General features: G+C 43.0%; 1 long non-coding RNA gene and 1 pseudogene across 1 annotated transcript; one reads left to right on the forward strand and one right to left on the reverse strand.

The window, feature by feature from the left end:
• The first annotated feature begins 274 nt into the window (after positions 1–274).
• On the forward strand, positions 275–2,671 carry LOC141824549 (receptor-like serine/threonine-protein kinase SD1-8; annotated as a pseudogene).
• A 2,882-nt stretch (positions 2,672–5,553) lies between these two features.
• LOC141824551 (uncharacterized) lies at positions 5,554–11,476 on the reverse strand. Its single transcript, XR_012601445.1, has 4 exons — positions 11,108–11,476; positions 6,577–6,632; positions 5,819–5,945; positions 5,554–5,692 (listed from the first exon to the last, which is right to left on the reverse strand). It is a non-coding gene; the product is annotated as an uncharacterized LOC141824551 (long non-coding RNA).
• Positions 11,477–11,803: the final 327 nt, after the last annotated feature.

An 11,803-nucleotide genomic window follows, 5' to 3' on the forward strand; every position in this document is an offset into this window, starting at 1 on the left:
AGAGATCCCCATCCAAAGCATACATCAATAAAATCTATCGCAAAATATATTTAAAAAGGGATTTTTTAAAGACTTCCATGTCGGAAGAACTGTGTCTTCAATTGGAACGCACGGCATTCGACATTTGATAATGATTAATGACAACCGTCCAAAATCACGCGCAGTTTCCAGAGCAGACGTCTCTACAAAATCAGCCACCGGAAGAAAAAAAAACCGGAAGAAGAAATTCATATAAAAACCAGAGAAACGTATAAAAACCAGATTAATGGTAAAATGTCACCTTATCGATCCGCTGATTTCTACTTCAGCTGCGGTAGTAAACTCCTTTTCGGTGTTCCGCCATGATCGCGAGAGTTCTGTTCCTTCTCTACCTGCTCGTTGCTGTCTTTTTCTCCGCTTCCTCCGCCGACGACACCTTAACCACCGGCCGACCCCTCCTTGACCTCGCTGACGCGACCTTGGTCTCCGCCGGAGAGACCTTCGAGCTGGGATTCTTCAGCCCCGACGCTGGCTCCCCCAACCGCTACCTCGGGATATGGTACCACAGCTTGTCTCCCCGAACCGTGGTTTGGGTCGCCAACCGGGAGAGGCCGGTTGCCGGCCGCACTGGCCAGCTTTCCCTCTCCCCGAACGGCACGCTCCTCGTCACCGACAGCGGCAACTCTTCGACCGCCGTCTGGTCGTCGTCGTCCGGCTCGCCCGCCCTCGTTAGCCCTGTCGCGCGGCTCCTCGACACAGGAAACTTCGTCGTCGAGGAGGAGGTGACCTCCAGCTCGCCGGCATGGGAGAGCTTTGGTTTTCCCACTGACACGCTCCTCCCGGGCATGCAGCTGGGGGTCAACACGACAAGCGGGCGCAGGACCAACATCACGTCGTGGAGGAGCGCCACCGACCCGGCCGCCGGCGACTACACCCTCGGCATCGACTGGCACGGCGATCCCCAGCTCGTAATCTGGCGCGCGGGGCAGAAGTACTGGCGCGCGGGGCCGTTTAACGGCCTCTACATCACCGGCGCGCCGCAGATGGACACCGAGAACCTGGTGCACTACCAGCTGAGCGTTGACTCTCGCGAGTTCATCCTTGCCTACACCGTCGGCAGCCCGTCGGTGACCGTGAGGATAACCATCAATTCCTCCGGGCTGAACGAGATCCTCACGTGGGTGGACGAGCGGCAGGGATGGAACGTGCGCGGCTACGTGCCGCTGGATCCCTGCGACAACTACGCCCCCTGCGGCCCCAACGGCGTCTGCTTCCCCAACATGTCGCCGCTGTGCCAGTGCCTGCCGAAATTCCACCCCGCGAATCCCAGGAACTGGGATCTCATCCGCGACTGGTCCGGCGGCTGCGTGCGGGACACGGACTTGGACTGCCGGAACGCCACCGACGGATTCAACAAGCAAACCGGGCTCAAGTTGCCGGACACCTCGACGGCGACGGTGGACGAGAGCCTGAGTACTCTGGACGATTGCCAGAGTTGGTGCTTGAGCAACTGTTCCTGCACGGCCTACGCCAGCGCCAACGTCAGCGGCGGCGGCAGCGGGTGCATCATCTGGACCTCGCCGCCAACGGACATGAAGTTCTTCCCCGACAGCGGAACCGGGCAAGACCTCTACGTCCGCCTGGCGGCCGCCGACGTCATTGCTCGTGAGCAGAGTAGCCTTCCCTCCTTTCTCATTCTCATCCATATCGCCGGTTAATTCACACTTCAAATCTCTGATTTGCAGTCTCAGAATCCAACCACTCGAATCGAAATCGTCAGGGATTAATTATAGGCATCTCTTGCGCAGCAATTTTCCTCCTCGCTTGCGTTTTGATCCTTTGGAAGATGAGAAGAAGTAACTATAACGCAGACACACAAACTTCATCTCCTTCCTTACTCTGTTCTTAGTCTATCATATCAACAAGATCTCTTTTGTTTGACAGAGCACCACGTTCCTGAAGAAGCAGCAGAAGGAGAAGACCTCGACCTACCTCTGTTCGATCTCAAATCAGTCGAAGATGCCACCGAGAACTTCTCCATAACCAATAAACTTGGAGAGGGAGGATTTGGCCCTGTTTACAGGGTATGTTATCATTTTGCAGTCCCAGCATCTACATTCCAACTAGCCCTGTTTACGGGCATTGTTGTTGATGTGTTCATTGATTGCAGGGTAAATTGAGTGAGGATCAAGAGATAGCAGTCAAGAGGCTTTCTGAGACATCAGCCCAGGGAGTCGATGAGTTCAAGAACGAGGTGATGTCTATCGCCAAGCTACAACACCGGAATCTTGTTAGGCTTCTTGGCTGTTGCATTCAGGCAGGGAAAGAATGCTGATCTACGAGTATATGCCCAATGGAAGCTTAGATACTTTCTTATTTGGTTAGTCTTCCTCTTTTGAGTAATATGGTGATCTTTCCATGAAACTAACTACTAGTTTTTGACAATTGAGCAGATAAGGATAAGCGTGAACTAGTTGATTGGCAAACTCGATACAATATAATAATAGGAATTGCTCGAGGTCTTCTTTATCTTCATCATGATTCTAGATATAGAATCGTCCATAGAGATCTAAAGGCGAGCAATATCCTCCTTGATAAAGATATGAATCCAAAAATTTCAGATTTTGGCATGGCAAGGATATTTGGTGGTGATGAAACAATGAGGAATACCACTAGGGTCGTAGGAACATAGTGAGTATTTCACAAAATTTTATAGAATGTTTGCATGTAATATAGTTATTAGAATGTTTAGAATGTTTGCTTAGCACTATCCATTACCTCATCCTCGCTTGAAAAGGATTCGTCACCGCTCGATTCTTCTCCTTCACTTGAGGTGTCGTGGTCACTCTCTCGTGCCATGAGCGCCATGTGCCGGGTGATGTGGCACAACTCCTCCTCATCGTTTGAAGAGTCACTGCTTGAAGTGTCCCACGTGGCTTGAGCTACCATCACCTCCTTCTTCTTGTCCTTCTTCTTCCTTTCTTTTGAGTCTTCTTTCTTCTTTAGATTCGGACAGTTTGGCTTGATGTGTCCCTTCTTGTTGCATTCATAGCAAGTCACGTTAGGATTATAGTTTGAACTTTGAGATTTACCTTGGGGTGGTGTGAACATCTTCTTAACATCTCTCCTGGTGAACCTTCTCGACTTCTCCATCATCCGTTTGACATTGTGTGCCACCTCCCTAGTCGACATCTCTTCGTCACTATCTGAGGATTCTTGCTCGGACTCAGATGATGCTTCCTTCTCCTTCTTCTTCTTCTTGTCATTCTTTTCTACAAACAAAGCTATACCTTTCTCTTTGTTTACCACGTTAGCTTGTTCATGTAGTTTGAATTCACAAAATAACTCATCTAACTTGACACTTGATAATTCCCTTGACACTTTATAAGCATCAACCATCGATGCCCATAGAGTGTTTCGGGGGAAAGCTTGAAGAACATACCTCACTAGATCACGGTTGTGATCTTCTCACCTATGACATGGAGACCGTTCACGATCTCCTTGAACCGCCCGTGCATCTGGCTCACCATCTCATTTGGCTTCATCGTGAAGGTTTCTAGTTGCCCAACCAAGAGATCCCTCTTGGCTCGTCTCGATTCGCTCGAAGCCTTCATTCAGTTCGATGAGCTTTTTCCAGAGTTCCTTGGCCGAATTGAATGAACCTACCTTGCTTAGTTGCTCCTTTAAAAGTCCACATTGTAATTAGTCGTGACTTTTGCATTTGCTTATGCCTTCTTACATATATCCTTGGACCAATCTTTTGTAGGGAGAGGGGCTCGAGAAGCGTCCTTAGGTTTTTCAAACCATCTACAATACTGAATCAATTTTTAATATTATTCATAAGATAGTACTCCATCTTACCTTTCCAGTATGCGAAATCATTGCCGTCGAAGTAGGGGCAGTCGTGCAGTGTTGTATCCCTCTTGAAATGCCATTTGATTCTTTCAGTTGAATGTTTGTTCGCGCGAAAGAGACCGGCTCTAATACCACTTGTTGGAACCGATGCGTTCGCTAGAGGGGGTGAATAGCGATTTTTCTGAATTTTCCTGTGAGATCGTTAGCGGAAGCAGAAATAAAAGCAGAGAAAAGATCATAATCACTAACCCGTTGATTTACTTGGTATCTACCTCTACGAGGTGATTAATCCAAGGATCCACACACACCGAGTACCTTTCCACTATGAAAAACCCTCGTTTTCAAAGATCACTTTGAAGGCGGAGAATACTACAAAACAAACAGGATTTACCGACGGAAATAGCGACGGAATATAATTTCGTCGCTTGTTTTAGCGACAGAAATTACTATTCCATCGCTAATCAACTAATCAACGACGGATTTATTATTCTGTCGCTAATTAGTGACGAAATATTAATTTTCGTCGCTAATTAGCGACAGAAATTAATATTCTGTCGCTAAAACTAGCGACGGAATTATATTTGGTCACTAATTAGCGACGAAAATTATTATTCCGTCGCTAATTAGCGACGGAAACAATATTCCGTCGCTAATTAGCGACGGAATAATAATTTCCGTTGCTAAAGTTGCGAATTTAGGGCTCCGCTGCCCTTTCCTTTTCTTCCCGTGCGCGTTTCTTCGTTCTCGGCGAAAAATCCTTTCTCCGACGCTCTCCTCCCTCCGGCACTCTCCTCTCTCACGCACTCTCCTCCCTCCGGCAGTCTCCTCTCTCGCGCACTCTCCTCCCTCCGGCAGTCTCCTCCTCCGGCACTCTCCTCTCTCGCGCACACTCCTGCGACCGGCGAGCTTCTTTCAGCTCTCTCCGGCCATCTCTCCTACCGGCGGCTTCCTCTCGGTTAGGTAAGCTTCTTTCGGCGAGCTTCTTTTTGTTCGTTTTATCTGATGTTTATAAACTTGTTGAATTTTCACATAGTAGCTATCTAAACCTTTTTTTTTCTCTTTTATCTTATAGATGTGTACCTTTTAACCAGTTACAACGTTAACCATTTATATGAGTTGAAAAATCAAATTTAATTTATTTGTTAATTGTAGTTACTGCTTGCTCTTTTGGTTGGATAATGGCTCAATGGATCTATGTTAGTCTCTCTTTTAACAATGAAACAACAAAGTCTAGTATTTTATAGAATTTTAATTTGTTACCAAGATGAAAATTTGATAGGAGTTAAGCTTTCTAATTTTTGCAGCTTCTGCACCTTTCTAATTTTTGCAGCTTAACCATGAAGAGTTAAGCTTAGAAAAGGTTTGATTTAGCAGTGAAATGTTTGGAACTTAACCATGGCGTGTGGATCTTTCTCCGTTTGTTATTTCTTGCAATTAAGACAACCAAAGCCCTTGAAATTGGTCTTTGTAGCAATTAAAGATGATACCCTGAGAGAAGATAGATATTTAGCTGGAATAAGTGTCTAAATCTCTGCTGTGCACTGGTTCCAGGGGCGGATCCAGAAATAATTTTTGGCGAGGGCTAATAAATTTTTTTTTACAATGTACAGTATAGAGGAATCAATAATTTTTTTTAAAAAAGTAAATGTGCGGGAGGAAAAGATCCTGATCCGAAAATCCAAAAATACATATCATTCCAGAGAAATCCTTTTTCTCCCATATGTAAACAGCAAATGTTAACAAGTAGACAAGAAAATGAAGTGGAAGATCTGTTTCCAATATTAAGGATACATGTCATGTCATTTTTAAACTGCCCTAACTGAAAGGTGTCCTTCAACAATTGGAACTCTTCTTCCATCTATAGGCTCCATAAGATTCAGATTCCAAAAGATGAAAGAAAAAATATACACCAAAAGCATAAGCCACCTTACGCACAACGTTGGAAAAATAAGGAATTGACTGCAAGATAGATGAGTATCCTCACCTCTGCTATTATCCCATGGTGTAATCTGGCAGGTTGAAGTATGTCAAGACTATCTATAGATGTTGCTCCTGATATAACCATACAAGCCAGCCGCTTTACCATCAAGGGATATTTCAATCTCTTCAAGCTACAGCATACAAGGAGACAGAAATAAGATTATAACCTTACATGTACAATCTTCGCAACTCAATAACATCTACAAGTACACTTGACCCAATTTGAAATTCTAAAGTAGGATGGTTCCATATTTGTTTAAAACCATAAACTGACTCTACAGGGACTCTTTACGCCAGTTTGACACTGTAAAAATGTCAAACTATTTGCTCAAAAGGTACTCTTTATTGTGACATTTAGATCCCTCAAAAGGTCAAAGTCAAATGAATTCTGTGATATAAGCTTTACAAGTCCTAGTATGCTCAGCTTACTTCATCTAACATTATGCTACTAACTAAATCAAAACTGTGAATTAGTTTACAACATTAGTAAATTACAAATAAGCATAACTGAGTGTATGCTCCAAGCTTAACATAACATACTCAACATAGTAGATGTCCTCATGGAGATGGAAACATTACCCTGAAATTAAACAATATTGACTCAAACTTTCAACCAAACGCAGAAATTGAGGAAAAAAGAGCAAATAACATCATCAGGCAATAGTGTTTGATGATTCTGAATGACTAAATTCTACAAGTAAAAGCACACATCAAGTCCACCAATTATTCACCACATCCACGAGAATAAGTCTAATTGCATACCTGCAGTATCGATGAAATGACGACCAATCCAGTCTGCGCTCTATCTCAAAGAAACCCTGAAACCGCAAGGTTACTAAAGCAGGTCTAATAAATTATAGATAACTGATGGAAGCAGAGACAGTGCGAAGTGGGAAGTTCTCATCGAAATAGATAATTCAGAACGCAATGACCTCGAGAGTTTTGCGGTTGCAAAGACACAAGAACATAGAAAACATGTAGCCCAACATACGAACGAAATAAAAGTAAAGAAAAACAAACCTTGGACTGTTCTCTGCAACTCTCGCTGCAGAAATAGGAAGTAGCGGTCTTCGAGCTGACTCCAGCCCTCGCCGGCGTTGGTGAAAATGCTGGTCGTGGCTGAGCCACGAGGCGGCACTGGCGATCCTGGCGATCCTGGCGAGGGCTTCAGCCCCCTCCAGCCCTCGCCTGGATCCGCCCCTGACTGGTTCTAAATGACCTTGACTTTGCAGCTTGCATGTGCTATAGGTTCTGTGAACTTGGCTTTTCAGATTGCCTTTATCCAGATTTTGACAATTCACAATTAATGGAAGTCAACTGCTCATGGTTCATTGTTGAAGATGAGACAACAATGGTTTGCATGTTTTTTATTTTTTTCTCCTCACAAATGATCCTGTCACAGAGGCTTGGGTTGAAGAAAAGAAGCAATTGACATTCAAGAAGGATGAGTGGCAGTGAGGTTTTGGGAGAGGGGAGTGCCGTGGGGTGTTAGTGTGGATCATTGTCAACCTTGTGACATCACACATTATGTGGTTCCAATACCATATTGAAGTTAACGGGGAGACCTATTGTGTGTATGACTTGCTCAAAGTTCTCAACTGGCATTCTTGTGTTCTAGAGCTACCTTTGTTAATATTCTGTATGGATACACTAATATTGCTTGTCCAGAAGGCTTCCTTATTTTGGATGGTTTCTATCAACATGGATACACTAATATATGTTACCTTTATAGTATTTTTTCCCTCTTCTTCATTTATCATTTTGCAGATATAGCTATGTCTGATCAGGCAGCAGCACCAGGTGGCAAGACAGTTTTGAGAGTTGTTGGCGGTTGGTAAGTAATGGTGTTATTCTTACTTTTTAGGATATATAATTTATTTTATAATATATGTCTAACATTTACATGGTTTATAATGCAGTTTTACACTAGAAGGCCATAAAGTTGCAGGATATATTTCTAGTAAGTTCCGTGAGCGAGTATGTCGTTCAGGGCATACTTGGAGGCATGTCGATGAGGGCATGCGCCGCTTCTACTACGACGAGTTTTTGGTTAGTCATTTTAACCACCTTATAATGAAGTTTTTTTATTTAGACTAATTATTTTTTTTCTTGCAGAAAAAATATACTTTTGAGCCAGGACGTGAGCGGGAGTTTCAAGACGCCTGGAATGCTGCTGCTGGCAAATTATATAAAGATCTGCTATATAAATGCAGATCTAAGGGCACCAGACCATCTTGGATCCCAGAGGACATCTGGGCTGCATGGCAAGCAGTATGGCAAGCAGAAAGATGGCAGGCAAATGCAGAGATAGCTCGGTCCAACAAAAAGACAGAGATAGCTGGCCCTAGCACCGGATCCACAAAACATACAGCTGGATCCCGCTCCATTGTGGAGCATACCTTAGACTTAGTAAGTTTACAATTAATATATTTTTAATTAATTATTAATGTCATTATTTTTATTTAATTGTATTTTTGATTTTTCAGGAGCACCAGTTACAACGTCCTCCTACTTGTTGGGAGATTTTTACAAAGACACACAAGTCTAAGGATGACACTTTTATTGATGCTCGCTCGCAGGCCTTAGACGTAAGAAAATAATTTTTTTATTTATTTTATATTACTGGCATGTAATTATTTTTTCTAATCTTAAATTTTATAATAATTTATTTTTAAACAGGCTGAATATTCAGCTAGAGTTGCACAGGCGTCTGCGCCTGCAGTTGAGGGAGGAGAGAGGCAGGAGCTCTCAACCGACCAGTTGAATGAGATCTACTATGATGTGGTCGGTGGGAGGAAGAAGACCTCCACCCTCTACGGTCTAGGGTCCCAGGCTCGAGTCGTATATGATCGTGTGATGGCCCCTAGAGCCAGGGGTCGTCCCAGCGGATCAGATTCAGCGATAGAAGCCCTACAAAAAGAAAATCAAGAATTAAAGGATCAACTCGCGGGGCAGCAAGATCGACTCGCCGCATTAGAGGCGCAGGCAGAAAGTCAAGCTCGGTTTGGGCGGCAGATGGCGGCCTGGATGGAGGCCTTCAGCCCGACGCAATCGCAGCCTGCTTTTGATGCGCTGCGAGCTGCGATGCGAGGTGCGGACCCTGATACGGAGACTCAGGACCCTAATGCTCCTGATCAGTAGCTGTCTGCAAGGTAGGTTAGCATTTCTATTACTTTTAATTTTTTTTAAGTTATTACTTGTAAGCATGCATTATTCAAATAGGTTGTTATAATTAAATTATTACTAACCTATTTTTATTGTCTTTTTTTGTAGGATCTTCTCTTTTGGCTAGGCTTGTTTAGATAAGTTTTTGATATATTATTGTATTTTGACATTAGATACAGTATCAGTGTATCTACATATTTGTGTTGTATTCAGATATTATTGTATTAAGATTGTATTAATGTTGTATTCAGATATTTTGATATGTGGTGTATTCAGATTAATGTGATGTATTTTGATATGTTGGTGTATTTTGATATTTTTAATTATTGATAAATTAATAGCGATGGAAAATATAATTCCGTCGCTAATTAGCGACGGATTTGTAAATTCCGTCGCTAAAATTTACGACGGAATTATATTTTCCGTCGCTATTAATTATCGATGGAAAAGAATTTCGTCGCTAAATTTAGCGACGGAATTTTTAATTTCGTCGCTAAAGTGACGTCAGCGACCGAATTTTACGCGACGATCGATTTTCGTCGCTAATCGGTCGTTAACCTCGATTAGCGATCGAATAGCGATGAAATTGGTCCGTCGCTATTTCCGTTAATTTTTGTAGTGGAAACCTTTACAGACCGATCTCTTCCTTTCACAAGAATGAGTAGTGAAGTATGGAGGAAGAGGAAAGCTTTCACAAAGTCAGAGTATGCCAGAAAGATGAAAAAGAATGAATTGTTCTTTTATTTGACATCGTCTTCTATTTTTATGTATTTTCGTACATCGTCAGTCGACTGCTCCAAGGGCCAGTCGACTGATGGGCTTCAACAACTCTTTAATCTGCATTTAATCAGCCAGCTGTCGCTTTAACGGTCGTCTATCAGTCGACTGCACCATCACTAATTGACTGCTGCAGTCGACTTATGGACTCGATTGATTTTTCTATAACCTCTGTATGTGCTTCTGATCAACCACCAGTCGACTGCATCAACAGTGCCAGTCGACTGCAAATCAACGTCTTGAAACTCCCCTTTCAGCTTATTTTTTGGCCCTTTAGCCTTGACGCAAATCTTCAAATGTCTTCCACAACCCTCGTGCCCTTGCTTGCACTAGCTTGAGACATTTCCCTCAGCTTCGTCGTGCTAAGTCTTCCTTTTCCAAGAGGCAGCGCCTCCGGGACTTCATCCTTTGCCAAGAGGTCTCGCCTCCGGGACTTCACTAAACGCTAAGACTCCATTCTTGGACTTTCCTGTGGACTCAAACCACACATGTTAGATAACCAATATTGCTTAACTTAAACTCATTTTAGTCAAATATTAAAATTCAAATCACTTGGGGTAAGATTGCACCAACACATATCACATGGAATTCCTGCAAATGTCTATTTTGATCCTCACTTGAAAGGTTGTGGAACTTTGGAAGTAGATGAATGATCCCAGATCTCAACTTGAAATCCACATTTAACTTAGGATACTGAATGCACAGAGGCTGATACAACACATTTGGTGCTGCTCATTTAACTTAGCATTATGAGGGTTTTGTTATTGTTGAGTGTCATGTTGCTCATAAAATCTTAAGAACTGTAGATAGAAGTGACAGATAAATCTCTCTGATCCCTCTATAAAGCATGAAATATCTTATCGATCTCTGGGTCAAACTCAAGTAATTCTTCACCAAAAGTCTGGTTGTGCAATAGAAACATGATCAAAAAACACAATGCAAAGAAGCAAACAAGAAGTAAATGACAATCCATTGCGAGTCTCTAGCAATGATGCCAATTTGATACAATGAATCATATTGTCGCAATATGGTATTAAATGATCAAACGAGGCAAGGTACAAAAGCTAGCTAGCATTATCGAATAGGAAATCAAGCAACCTAATCTATGAATGTAATCTAACTCATGCAATTTCAAAATGAACCACCTCACCTAGCCTAACCTATTGTTGGCACGAATTGAACATTAACAACAACATTTCAACTAATCAACCACAATTCACTAATCAAAAACTAACTCAAGTTCTAATCACTTATATGCAACAAATGAACAGAATAAACTTCCAACAAATCAAACACACGAATGGAATCTACTCTTCATAATGAAAGAATCTATGCATCCGAATGTGCTTACAAATCAAGCAAGGGTTTCCCCAAGCTTGTGCCTATTGGATAGTTGGATTTGTTGTGAAGGAACACTGCCGATCTCGGTTGAGGTTGAACAAAGCTGGGACTGATGAGAAATTAGGATTCGAGCTTATCCAAGCTGGAGAGGAGTTAGGTTTTTGGCAAGCTAGGAATCCCCAAGGACTTGATGGATCTGAATGGCAGGCTTCGGTGTCCGGTGCTGAGGTTGGTTGAAGGCGAAGGTTGCAGCTATGAGAATCGTTAGAAGTGAAAGGAAAACCTTCCTTCTCTCCTAGTGGATGGAGTCGTCGATGTTGGAACAGTAGTGGAAGAAGACCGCCGGTGATGGAGAAGATTGATCGCCCTCTACTTTTCTTACTTTGTCCTCTCTGAGCATGAATCGCGATCCTCTATCGACACTATAGCTTCCCACTTTTGAATCCATCCGAGCCTCAGATCTGAATCAACGACTAGAATTACTCCGGATCTAGATTGATGGTTGGAATCAGTTCGGCTTTATCGAAGGCTCCAAATCTTGATTAATGGTTGTGATCCACTCTCCCTTGAGTTGGATGGTCCAGATCTTGATCAACGGCCCATTTGATTAATGGTTGTGATCCACTCTCCCTTGAGTTGGATGGTCCAGATCTTGATTAACGACCCATACTTCCCTAAGATCTAAATGGATGGTCTAGATTGCCCA

This window comes from Curcuma longa, chromosome 3, assembly GCF_044706935.1.
Source record: "Curcuma longa cultivar G26 ecotype Majalengka, Jawa Barat chromosome 3, ITB_CL_G26_1.1, whole genome shotgun sequence".
NCBI lineage: Eukaryota > Viridiplantae > Streptophyta > Magnoliopsida > Zingiberales > Zingiberaceae > Curcuma > Curcuma longa.